The sequence below is a fragment of the Piliocolobus tephrosceles genome, chromosome 18 (genome assembly GCF_002776525.5).
Source record: "Piliocolobus tephrosceles isolate RC106 chromosome 18, ASM277652v3, whole genome shotgun sequence".
Taxonomy (NCBI): Eukaryota; Metazoa; Chordata; class Mammalia; order Primates; family Cercopithecidae; genus Piliocolobus; species Piliocolobus tephrosceles.
The window spans coordinates 17,587,072-17,599,542 of NC_045451.1; the positions used below are offsets into that span (position 1 = coordinate 17,587,072).

Sequence of the window (12,471 nt, forward strand, 5' to 3'; positions counted from 1 at the left end):
AGAGGCGGGAGATTTTCTCCGTGGAACAAGACATTCTAAGCACCTTCCAAGGTCGAAGTTAGGTTTTAAGGTGCGGAATAGGGTGGGCCCCGAGGTTCCGTGGGGTTCGCGCTTCCCCTAGGACTTGCATCGCCTTACTCCCCTGCTTCTTGTCCCTCATTCGAGGGATTCAAGTAGTGGGGTGTCCATTCGGGCCTCTTTGGAAAGCGGGGCCCTACCCTGGCTGGACTAGGTGAACTTTTAGGGGCAGCCAAAAAGTTTCTTCGGTGACGAGGATGCAGGGCAGCTTCTGGAAACCTGATGATCTCAGCTCCTCCCTCTCCCTGTTCGGGACCTAGGCACAGACTGGGCACCCCCCTAACCCGCCCACCGCGGTCCTGGGCCCCCACCCCGACCCCGCCCCTCCTCCCGGCTGCCCCGGCCTGCTTTCACACCTGCCGCCAGCTCGGGTCCCGCTTTTGCACCGTAGAGAGACGGCGTCGAGATCATGGCCTAGGGTGGGCACCGGGGGCAAAGCCGAGGGAGCGCGCAAGAGAGGGCCGGCAGCCCCTCACCCCGGGGGAGGTGGGAGATTCGAGACCGAAGGACAGAAGTCCCGGGCCCGCCGGGCTGGGGGCGGGGAGGAGGGGGTGGAGCCGCCGGGGAGGGCGGTGCCGCGGGGAGCTGAGCCCAGCCTCTCCCCCCACCCGCTTTGGTGCCAGAGTCTCAGTGACAAAAAGCTCCCGCACGGTGCCCAGCGCCTGGCGGCGGTGTCCGACCGCGAACGCAGAGGGCGGCCAGGCAGGTGGGGGTGTCGCCCGAAGGGCTGGGCAGGGAGCTGGGGCTGCAGGCTCCGCCGCTGCGCTGTCAGCGCCTGCCCCGTGGCTCTCGGCTGGAGGAGCGGCCGCTGCCGGCCCCGGGCGCGCGTCTGGCTGAGCGGGGCGGGCGCGCCGGGACCACCTGGCGATGCTGTCGCCGCCGCCGCCGCCTCTGTAGCGAGCGCCCACGCCTGCCACGGAGAAAGGTCGGTGAGTTTCGGTTTGTTTCTTTGCCCGCTCCGGGTCGGGGGCGGACAGAGTGGCGCGCGGGGATGTCTGCGCCCCCACGGCGGCCGCGCCAGAGCCAGGAAAGCGGGAAAGGGCAGCTGCCGCCTGCTGTAACTGGGGGGATCTTCTGGACGGCGGATGGGGTGGCTGGGCCGCAGGGGTCCCGGGGAGAGGAGCGCGGGGTCTGACGGGGCGCGCGGGAGGTGGTCCCGGGAGTTGCGTGTCTCCCGAGCGCTGGCGGAGTTGAGCGGGCGGCCGCGGGGGGGAGCGGCGCTGTCGGCGGCTGGGCAAAGTCCTCGGATGCCCCCTGGAGCTCCGGTCCAAGGGAGCTTGCCTCGTGCCCGCGCCGCGCGCGCGCTCGTCCCAGCTGCGCCCCCGGCCCGCACACACCCCAGCTCGTCGCCTCTCGGTCCCCTTGTCTCGCTTCTTCTCCACCCCTAGAAGTTGCCCCGGGGCCCCTCCTGGAAGGAGAGGACGCTGTGACGGGCAGATGTTGGGGGTCTTTTGTGCAGACACATTCGCCTGGGGCGCTTGCTCCTGAAAGGACAGCGGCAGGACAAAGCCAGCTGGACTCGTGGGGCGCTGCGCGGAAGCGGCGGTCTCCAATCCCGCCTGGGGTGGGGGCATGGCTTGGGGAGCGCTGCCCGGGTCTGGAGAGAGTAGAGAAATCGCCAAAACAGAGTGACGGTGACTTGATGAGGTAGCGGACAGGGGCAAACGAAAGAAAGATGCTCCGGATTGCCGCGCTATGTGTCTGTCTGTGCGGGTAACTAGGCGCCCCGCATTCCCATATGACCGGGTTACCTAGTAGATTTTGCTAGTGTGTCTTTGCCCCAAGATGTTATTCTCCACCCGCTCCGATTTCTTTTTCCTAGGGCTTACTGTTGCTAGTAGACGCTCTGCCACCAGAGGGGAACTCGTGGGCGGGGGAGACTGCGGAGGAGAGGGGAGGTGGTTATTTATCCTATAGAGACAATTAGGAGCCGTGACGCCCCCTTCTCAGCCGCCAGCCCTCCACACCTCAACCGCCTTGCTCCACCTCCCCAGTGTACCCGCTCCAGCCCCGCCAGCACGGGAGGGCGCTTGGATTTCCTTCTCTGAGGCGCCTATCTAACCCCTCCTGCATGTATTTCACTGCAGGCTGAAGAAAGCTCAGTCTCAATTGTGTTTCCTGCCTGTCAGCCTCTTGCCTCCTAAACACGTACCATTTCCACTTGATGTCATCACGCAGAAGGGGGTGAAAGAGACTCGGTGACAGATTCAGGTAACCCCCCCCCCCCCCCACGATCTGGGTAGCCGCCTGGGTGTCTCTGGGTCATTTGGGCCGACAGTGCTGGCACAGGGCTGTTTGGGTGGTTTCTGCATCAGCATCGTTCCTATCTGTGAGAAGGTGTGGGGGCTGCTAAAACTCCAGGTTCAGAGAAAGAAATTGCAAATGACTTTATACCTTCCCTTTGAAGAAGCCATTGGAGGTAGGTGCAGGGTGAATTTGGGATTGTGGAAATCCCACCTGGTTTCCTTTGATGGGAATTTTGATATAATTAATACACAGGCGGTTGTATCTGAATGTGAGGTTTCCATAGATGCCTGCTTTCTTATCTGTAGTAATATATTTCGGCTTCAGTGTAGAGGTGGGGTATCCTTTGTTGAAAAGATGTCATTGGAAGGCTGATTGTACTTTTCTCCAGTGCTCTAATTGAGCACTGGTCAAATGAGGTGACCTTCTTATGAAATACCGTCTTTCTCCTGTTCCTTCATTGTAATAGTGTTTGTAATATTAAGAGAGACATGCTAGCAGCGAGTACTGGGAGGTGGAAGGAAGGGCTGTTGGGGGCAGCAGAAAGAGAACAGAGAAAACAGCTTGAGTGAAGTTTCCATTTAGATAGCCATGAACCAGTAGACTCTCGTTCTGCATTTTATCTTTAGGCTATTGGGGCTTTTCCAAAAACTCTGGCCTGTTCTTTTCTTTCCAAGGATAGTTCTGTTTTGATGTCAGCCTAACCGAATCTGGGGTTATCTTGGTAAGAGTGCAATGAAAAAACATAACCTTCAGACTTAGCAGAACACTCCGGCATTAGCATTTTCTCCTAGAGGGCAGAGTCCTGCGCATCCTACACTAGTAGCAGGGAATAAGGATGGTTATGGAAATGGGCTTTCGATTTTTCTTGTAGGAAGACAGATTGCTGAGGGCCAAAGGCTCCTGGTATACTCTCTTTTACACTGCAGTAGCACCTTGGTATCTGTGACAGATTCTCTCTTCACCATTTTCCTCCAAATCCCTTGAAAAATGAAGTTAAAAACTTGAAAGATTTATTATTCACCTTTAATATAGTTTCGTTTTAGAAGGTGACTTTAAAACCATAGGTGACACTAGCATTTATCCTTCTACTACAAGCATTCAGGAGTCACTAATAGAAGTAGTTGGGTTATCTAGTTCCAGGTGAAACAAAGGCCAGTGCTTTGCAAAGATCAGATGAGTAATATGGTGCTAAGCTAGAGGTATTTTTGACAAGTAATTTTTATGTCAGCAATAGTACAGGGTGTGTACTGTGTTGCTGCAAGAAGAAAACACATGTGATGGGATAATAAGGAATGTAATAATGCAATAGAAACAAGGGTGTGGTTATTTTTTTTTTAAATAGAATAAACACTTCACACACAAAATTCCATATGGCAAAACAGTAGCCTGAGCATGTAAATGCACGTCCAAGAACAAAGATAGCCACAGTGCAGTGTTAGGTTTCATTGTGGTTTTAAATTGTGTACAGTGATAAATCATAATAAAGTGTCCATTGATGCTTAATTTTTTTTTTATAAGAAGAAGGCTCCCCACCCTCAGATGTGTTTAGCTTTAGGCTGGAGGATCCCTAGATACTATTAGACTGATCTTTGCCTCCAATGCCTGCTTCCTTTCTACAATGCTCATTTATTCATTTAGCAGATGTTTATTGGCACCTGATAGGTAATGGACTCTGTGATAGGTAATGGACTCAAGGGGTTGGGATTGGGTGTAGGGGGAGACACAAAATTCAACTCCCTATAGGAAGACCTGATTCTAATTAACTTCAATGGAACCTCAAGAGAGGTTAAGATTGGACTTCTGGGGAGATAAAATATGGTCATCCAGCCTTGACTTAAATGCCTTTTTCAGTGAGGAGCTCACTGCTTCATAAATGGCTGTTCCCGTTGTCAGAAGGTGGCCTTTTCATTGTAGTCTTTTTAGCTGAATTCCATACAGTTCAATCCTTACATTGTTGAGGGTCATTCTGTTTTCATTTCTAATTCCCTCAGAGTTGTTTGAACCCACCTATACTGTCAGCACCCTCTGCTTTTCAAGATAGTGTTCCGTTCCTGATGAAGTTGAATTTTGAAACAAGTGCTGTTTTTCCATATTATCTGATTTAGAAAACAGATTGATGGGATGCTTTTGCAGATTTTTCTCTTTTTTAAACAGTGACGTACCAGCAAGATAGGTGAGGTTATGCTGCAGTAACAAATACCTCCAAGTCTCCATGGCTAACTAGTTTCTTTCCTTCCCGTGCTGCATCCTGTGTGGTTGGCAGATGGACCCTGCTCATCGTAGTCACTCAAGGACTCAAACTGATGGAATCTTGGTCTTGATGTGAGCTTGCACGATCATTGCAGCATTGAGAAGGAAATGCTGCAGGGTCTTGCTCTAGCAATTATGTGATCTCACCTAGAGGTGAGTTCCAGAACTCGGCACATGACCCTATTTAATCCCAATTCAATATTTCTTGTGCTGAAAAAGGGAGAAGTGGATATGGGTGAGTAGCACTAGTGACTTCCACAGTGATCTGGTCTAGGTGAGGTTAGAAAGTGTGTCCTATGGGACCTAGCTCAGTGCTTGGTAGGTATTGGACGTCACAAGAGTATTGACTGAATCAACAACCTGTAATTTACAACCTGTATATTTACTACTCCAACCTGTAATTTACTAATATATGGTCCGACCCCAACCTGTAATGTACTACTAATATGTTGATATATTATTTACTAACAGGGTGGTACACCGGTCATCAAATAAAATAATTATAATCCTCTTTGCCTATTTCAAGTGCATGTTTACTCTGAAGTGAAAGGCCATTAGGTATTTTCAAGGCTGATTCACAAGGAGGTTGTGACCTTAGCATTATGTAATAGAGAGGTGTTACTTACAGACTTTCTCTTCCTCACCATCTGCCTCTTGTTTAAGGCTTCCTGAGTTTGTTTGGAACAACCCAGGGTAGAAAAAGAGTGGCAATGGGCCTAGGGCCACCCAGGAGGTGGCCTCCTGCAGCAGAGACCACAGGGCAACAGATAAGATCTAAAGGGGGCAGGAATGTGTTTAGGGTAAGCTTGGGTCACCCTTTTGTTACTTTGATGTTTACAAAAAGAAATTTGGACAAGAGGCTTTTTCTGGTCACAGGACTAGTAGAACACCCAGAGAGTTCGGGAACATTTGTGCTTCCATCAGCAACTGTGTTGACTAGGAGGGTGGTGAGTTTTAAAGCCTTCCTTACCTCACTCTCCCTAAAAAGAGTTGGATGCTATGGAATAGGCATTGCAAGGTGCTCTGGATTCAGCAGTTGGTGGCTTGCAGAGATTTGGCTTGGGGAAGAGCTTTTCACTCATACATCTTTGTTCACATTGTGATAACTGCATGAGCATTTTTAAGATTTGATAAATACCTTAAGCATAAGCATAGAATTTAACAAAATGATATTGCTTTTGGTTCAGTAACCACCTTGGCAAAGTCATTTTTATAAAGATAGCTCTCCAAATAAGGAAGTGGTATGGTAAACTATGTTAGTCTCCAAGTCACAGTGACTGGGGGGATATCAGTATCAACCTAGGGAGGTTGAGACCACCCGGCTTCATTCAAGTGATAAGATGTAGCACCCAAAGGGTTTCTGAATTGGGAGATGAGCAGCTGGGAGACCAGCAGGAAAAACCAGATATAGACCGTCCAAAAACCCATTCAGGGTGCCTGGGGTTGGGCTGAGGGCCAGGCACAGACTGAGGGAAAAGGAAAATGAAGCCCTGAGGGATAGTCTTGAACTATATTTGGGAAGCCCCAAAAGGTATTGCTATATTTTCTCTGGCCTCTGTATCGCTACCACTTTAATTTCATACCCAAGTCAGCTGGTCAAGTAGAGGACACTTGTGGTGTGAAAGTGGTTTCTGGCACTGCCCATTGTGACGTCATGGAAACCGGAAAGGAAGAAGGCGTTGGTTTTCCTGCTCCTTTCACCATGGCTTCGAGAGTTACACTGTGTGATCCTACAGTCTGACTCCATGATTGAAATCACAACTGGGATAAAGTTGGTAGAGACGCTTCTTAATTTACAGTGGGGCTACATCCTCATAAGTTAAAATAAGTTAAAAATATTGTAAGTGGAAAATGCATTTAATACACCTAACCTACTGACATCACAGCTCGGCCTAACCTACCTTAACTGTGCCCAGAACATGCACATTAGCCTACAATGGGGGCAAAAGCGTGTAACAAAAAGCTTGTTTTGTGTTAAAGCATTGAATATCTCATGTAGTTTATTCAAAGTGAAAAACAGATTGGTTGTATAGTCACTCAAAGTATGGTTTCTACTGAAAGTATATTGTTTTCACACCATTGTAAAGTCAAAAAATCAAAAGTCATAGGTGAAACAGTTGTAAGTAGGGAACCATCTCTGTTTGTTACATGCTTAAGGATTTTCTATTTCTAATTGACTCACTGTCATTGTAGGATTTAAAGAGGGGGGCCTCAAATAGTGTATCTGTGACCTGCGTCTCCTTTGGGTGGTTCTTGACATCCATGATTTCTTGGCCTAGATCATGTTTGGCTGCTGAGGCCTGGACTATGTTCTTTGTGGAGTTGTGAGGGGGCTGCTTGTGATCTCCTGGGAGTGGAGAGGATGCCTTACTTACCCCTTGATGTATTAATGCCTGCATAAATAAAACTCATTGCAAACATCCTGCATGATGAAACTTACTCAAACATCACATAGACTTCCTGGGTACCTGCCTTTCATGCAAAGGAGGGGTTGAGCAAATGAAGATGTGCTGCTGGTGGGAGCAAAGTTACGAGGAAGTGGAATCTCCAAATGCTGTGTTCTGTGCTTGTATTTTCTCTTTCTACAGCCTCCTGTCTCCTGCCACTGTTGCATTCCCACCTACCAAGGAAGTGTAACCTTCCCGGCTCAGTTCTGATTTAGACATCCAGATAATCACACTTAGTGCACTCCTCACTGAGGTTTGACAAGAATTGATGAGATTTTGGTGAAAGCTTTGACAGATACTATGGAAATACGGAACATTCTTTTTTTTTTGAAATGGAGTCTCGCTGTCACCCAGGCTAGAGTGCAGTGGGGTGTGATCTCAGCTCACTGTAACCTCTGCCTCTGGGTTCAAACAATTCTCCTGCCTCAGCTTCTCAAGTAGCTGGGATTACTGGGATAATTGTTTTCTATTTTTAGTAGAGACAGGGTTTCACCATGTTGGCCAGACTGGTCTTGAACTCCTGACCTTGTGATCCACCCGCCTTGGCCTCCCAAAATGCTGGGATTACAGGCGTGAGCCACTGCGCCTAGCCAGGAGCATTCTTTTTAATATTGCTGTTCTGCTCCTTAGCAGATTTACTGTTCCCCCTTAGTGACAGTTCCCACTGCCGCATCTTAGTCAAGAACCTTGTTTCTCTCTGGGCTATGACAGTGGTCTTGCTCACTTTCTGGCTTTCCCACCCTCACTCCAGTTTGGAAAATGCTGCCACTCTTAGACCACTAGGCCGATTAATCCTTCATCCCCTCACTTAATAACTTTTCGTTGCTCTTGTGGGAGGAAGCTCATTATTGTTCAGTCTTGCTTTTCAAGTTTCCGCAGGTTGACCCCAAACTTCCTTTCCAACCTTGACTTTTGCTCTGCCTGACTTTAAAACTGAACATTAGCTGGGATGGTTAATCCACTGTTGCCCAAAATGTTTTTCATTGCCTCTTTCTTATTCTAGCACATTCTGTAGCCTAAAATGTCCTCTTCCTTCCTCTGACTCTATCCTATCGTTAAAGCCTTGGTTCAGCCCTGAACTCTTCTGAAAAATTTATCTTGATCATGTTAGCCTTTAGCAATTCTTTATAATCCAAAGTTCCCTGGCAAAATTGCCTCCATGTCTCATTTCATTCAACATTCATTTATTCAGTCTACAAAGGGCACTTGTCATAGATTGTCTTGTATTATCACCTAAGATTGAAATATCTTTTTCTTTCTGTTTAATTGCAAAGAATAGAAATTCACTCAAGCTAGTTTGCATAAAGGGAGGTAAATTGAAAAGATGTCCCAGGATGTCTTGTCATCAAGCCACATTTCCTAAGAGTTCCAGTGAATGGGACCCTTCCAGTTATAGCTCACCCTGGACCTGCTTGGCTGCAGGAGAGGGTTGGGGGCACAGTTCCTTCCAAGGGGGCCTGTGGCTGGCTGATGTAGCAATTGTGACCTGCAATTAACCTACAATGGGGGCAAAATCATGTAACAAAAAGCCTATTTTGTATTAAAGCATCAAATATCTCTTATAGTTTATTAACGCTGTATTGAAAGTGAAAAACAGATTGGTTGTATAGGCACTCAAGGAGATTCAGTTCTCTTGCAAGCTCCTTAAAGATGATTGGATGAGGCTTTACGCCATTGTGTATTTGCCACCATGTTTGTACACAGGAAGGGCTCAATAAACAAATCATTGGTGACTCTTTGACAACACAGAAAATGATTTTGATTTACAGTGATTTAAAGGAATTTTAGACGTGTTAGCTTGAAGTCTCAGAGGAAGTTAAGAAGAGAGAAACTTATTTTTAAGAGCTTCCCCTACTTGCATTCATAAAGATTAAATGTTGAATCAAATTAGAATGACCAGGCTGCAGTGAGTATACCAATGTTTGGGAGGTGAATGAGGGTCATCATTCTAACAAAATTAGTTATTATTCAAAGTCTGTTTTTCAACTTCCATTTGCCTCCTACTTTGCCCACAAAAAAAAAAAAAAAAAAAAAAAGCAAAAGAAAAAAAACCTCTCATTGGTGACATATAACAGCAGCTTTAGGACTTTACAGCCCACCAGGCCACTCCACAATCTAAAGGAGCAGGCATTGATGTCTGGATTTGCGATGACTGGGTGTAGCTGCCCACCACTGACCACCCCATCTCCCTTTATAATTAAGGCTTCAATGCCTTTGTGATATACATCTGTTTTTCCTCACTTCGTTTGATTGTGGAATACTCATTGACATGATAGAAACTCTTCTTTGATACTCGAAATGCTTGATCATTATGAGAGTGTTATTATGAAAGAGGGAAATAAGTTCAGCTGCTTGAAGAAAATGACCAAAAATACATTAATATTAAAAATAATACTCTCAGCTGGGTGCGGTGGTTCATGCCTGTAATCCCAGCACTTTGGGAGGCCGAGGCAGGTGGATCACTTGAGGTCAGGAGTTTGAGACCAGCCTGGCCAACATGGTGAAACCCCATCTCTACTAAAAATACAAAAATTATCCAGGCATGGTGGTATGCACCTGTAATCCCAGCTACTTGGGAGGCTGAGCCAGGAGAATTGCTTAAACCTGGGAGGCAGAAGTTGCAGTGAGTTGAGATCATGCCATTGCACTCCACCGTAGGGGACAGAGCGAGACTTCATCTCAAAAAAACAAAACAAAACAAAATGAACAAACAAAAAAACCACTCTCAGTTTGAAGGGTAGTGAATGGGGTTGAGATAAATGTCTCAGGAACCAAGTATTTGTTGTGATATTCTTTTGTACTTGTGTTGTACAAGTATTTGTTGTGATGTTCATTTGTACTTGTGTTGCTCTGGGGTTGATTTGCAAATTGCTTCCTCAAAGATTAATCATATGATATTAGAAGTGGTTGGTGAGCACGTGGACAAATTTGTGTACTTTGGAGAATTTACCGCTTTGTTGCATGAGACATAGGATTACTGCTGTTTTAAGTGAGTAATAGTTAATTCAACCATGCAGTTAAAGAGGCGTCCTTAACTGGAATAAATACTTCTCCATCCACTCCCACTCCTTCGCACTGGTACTTCAGAAACTGAAGGTACAGATCCATCTATTCACCTGTGGTGGTGTGTAAAGCGTCATTTGAAACACTGAGCATCAGGGATTTAAACCACTTATTGGGCAAACAATTGCATTCATTAAATGTATTTGAATGACTGGGCGTGGTGGCTCACACCTGTAGTCCCCGCACTTTGGGAGGCCGAGGCGGGCGGATCACCTGAGGTCAGGAGTTCAAGACTAGCCTGGCCAACATGGTAAAAACCTGTCTCTACTAAAAAATACAAATTAGCCAGGCATGGTGGCGGGCACCTGTAATCCTAACTATTCTGGAGGCTGAGGCAGGGAGAATTGCTTGAACCTGGGAGGTGGAGGTTGCAGTGAGCTGAGATCTTACCACTGCACTCCAGCCTGGGTGACAGAATGAGACTCCGTCTCAAAAAAAAAGAAAAAAAAAAAAAAGAATGTTGAATGCCTATGTTTTTCCATGTATAATTCTAACAAAAATCCCTGCCTTCTAGCTTTCTGTATGTATTTAACTCATAATTAATTTGGTTTTCTGCTTTTTTTTTTTTTGTAATGGCAAAGCTAAAAGGGTAGAGAATAAAAGAAATGTATCTGATATTCTCTCAATTCTTGATACCTTAGCATATATGCCTGCCTTACATGGCTCTAATTCAGGTAAGTAATTATGAACTGGAATTTTAAAAAGTAAGATAGGTTTGGGTTTAAATTTCACGTCTGCCGTGTGACCTGAGTGCACAAGGTCTGAATGAGCTTTGTTCTTCAGCTGCAAATGGGGGAGAACCAACCTCATTAAGTTCGTGTGAGAACAGGTGAGACTTACATAGAAAGTGTTTAATGTGTTGTCCTCCACAATGTAAGACTAAATAAATGGCAGCTGTTGCTAACGTCATTCTACCCAGCATCTACCATCCACCAATCATTGGGCTCCATTCTGGAACTATCGGGATGAATAGGCATGGTCTCACCTGAAGAAGCTCTTAAGCTAGCCAAGGAGGTAAGGACATCCAAATAACTACAGCCTTCAGCGTTTACATGGGAGCTTCTTTTGCGTGTCATTATTATCAGAGTCTTTGGGTTGGAAAGTCTTTGTAAAGCTTTAAGTGGCTCTGAGTTTAAAATGATAGGCCTTCTCAGGAGGAAGCCGGAAAAAGCTGGAAGCAACTGGAGGAGAGGATTCTGAGAAAGGGTTCTGAGCTAGCCCACAGGCAACCTGGGCCTTCCTTAAGGGAGATGAGTCGCCTTTCTCCTGTGGCTTCACTCTTCCCAAGTGAGATGATAGGACATCCTCTTTCCCAGGGTCTGCTTTCTTGGAAATAGAGTGAGTCCCAGATTTGTCCATGACTAAGAGCATACCTGGGTCATGGAACTTTCCATTTTAAAACAGTCCCAGAAAAATTGGGATGAGCTGGTCACCCTCCAGTCTTGTTCTGTGATTGTTGTTTGACATCCTGAAGCAGGCTTTGTAGAGATCTAACATTGTTAGTAGAGATACAGCCATCCTACAAGAGAGGAGCAAACGGGGCAGAAAAAGATGGGAAAAAACATCGTGGCTTTGGCAACCCCTTTATTTAGGAACCTGCTTTTTGGAATGGGATATTTATTATTATTATTAAAAAGAAGAGAACTGTTTAATAAAGGCAAGGAAACTAGGCTGTACAATATAAAGTGAATGAGACCTTTTAGAAATTCCTCTTAAAAAGGGGTAGCTGCTTGGGGCCTGGTACACAGTAAACACTCAGTAAAGACTTATTGAAATGGTACAATCAATTTTTTCTTCAGAAATATTTTTGAAAGCTGCATAGAGAAGTGCAAGGGGCCTCTGAGACCTGCCTTCCAGGACAGGTTGAGTGGCTGAACGCTGTGGGCTTTGAACCACTCTGTGCCTCACTCTTCTGGGCCCTTCCATCACTCATTTGAAAATGCGTGTGTCTAGATACGCTCTGGGTTTCCTGCGCTGATATCTGAGTGTGTTCATGTATGAGCTGATGCTCTTCATGACTGTTTTTTTCTTTCTGGTGGAACCGCATGATGCTAGCAGACGAGTTGCTTTGTCTTTTGTTTGAAACTAGGATGCCTCTGGAACGTTCCTGGGTTGTAAGCATGATGGCATTGTGGGCTGGGTGGAGTGGGGCATTGTGTACTCAGCACCCTGTGTTTTCTTTCCAAAGATTCCAGAGGGTTTTTGTGATGAGTCTGTAATACCAAGTGGGGGTTGGGAAGGGAACCAGGCTTGGTTCCACCCTATGGCAAAGATCTTAGAAATCTCAGGAACTGGGCTCCAATTTGCCAGCATTTCCTGTCTCTCTGAGTCTCCATTACTAACATGTGGGATTGATGGAGACTGTTAAGGCCCTTAGCCAAGCCAC

The 12,471-nt window shown here is 46.5% G+C and overlaps 1 protein-coding gene across 11 annotated transcripts in view; it reads left to right on the forward strand.

The window, feature by feature from the left end:
• The first annotated feature begins 708 nt into the window (after positions 1 to 708).
• The window catches only part of RNF152 (ring finger protein 152), a 327,325-nt gene continuing 315,562 nt past the window's right edge, over positions 709 to 12,471 (forward strand). For 6 of the 11 annotated variants that reach the window (XR_002732943.2, XR_002732945.1, XR_002732944.1 and 3 more), the window contains exons 1-2: positions 709 to 1,003; positions 2,166 to 2,289. The gene's annotated coding sequence lies outside the window, so the exon portion shown is untranslated. Of the gene's footprint in view, positions 1,008 to 2,165; positions 2,290 to 4,588; positions 4,608 to 7,163; positions 7,183 to 12,471 lie in introns of those variants that run through there. The other 5 variants (XR_002732947.1, XR_002732946.1, XM_023218320.1 and 2 more) reach the window with 5 other exon arrangements.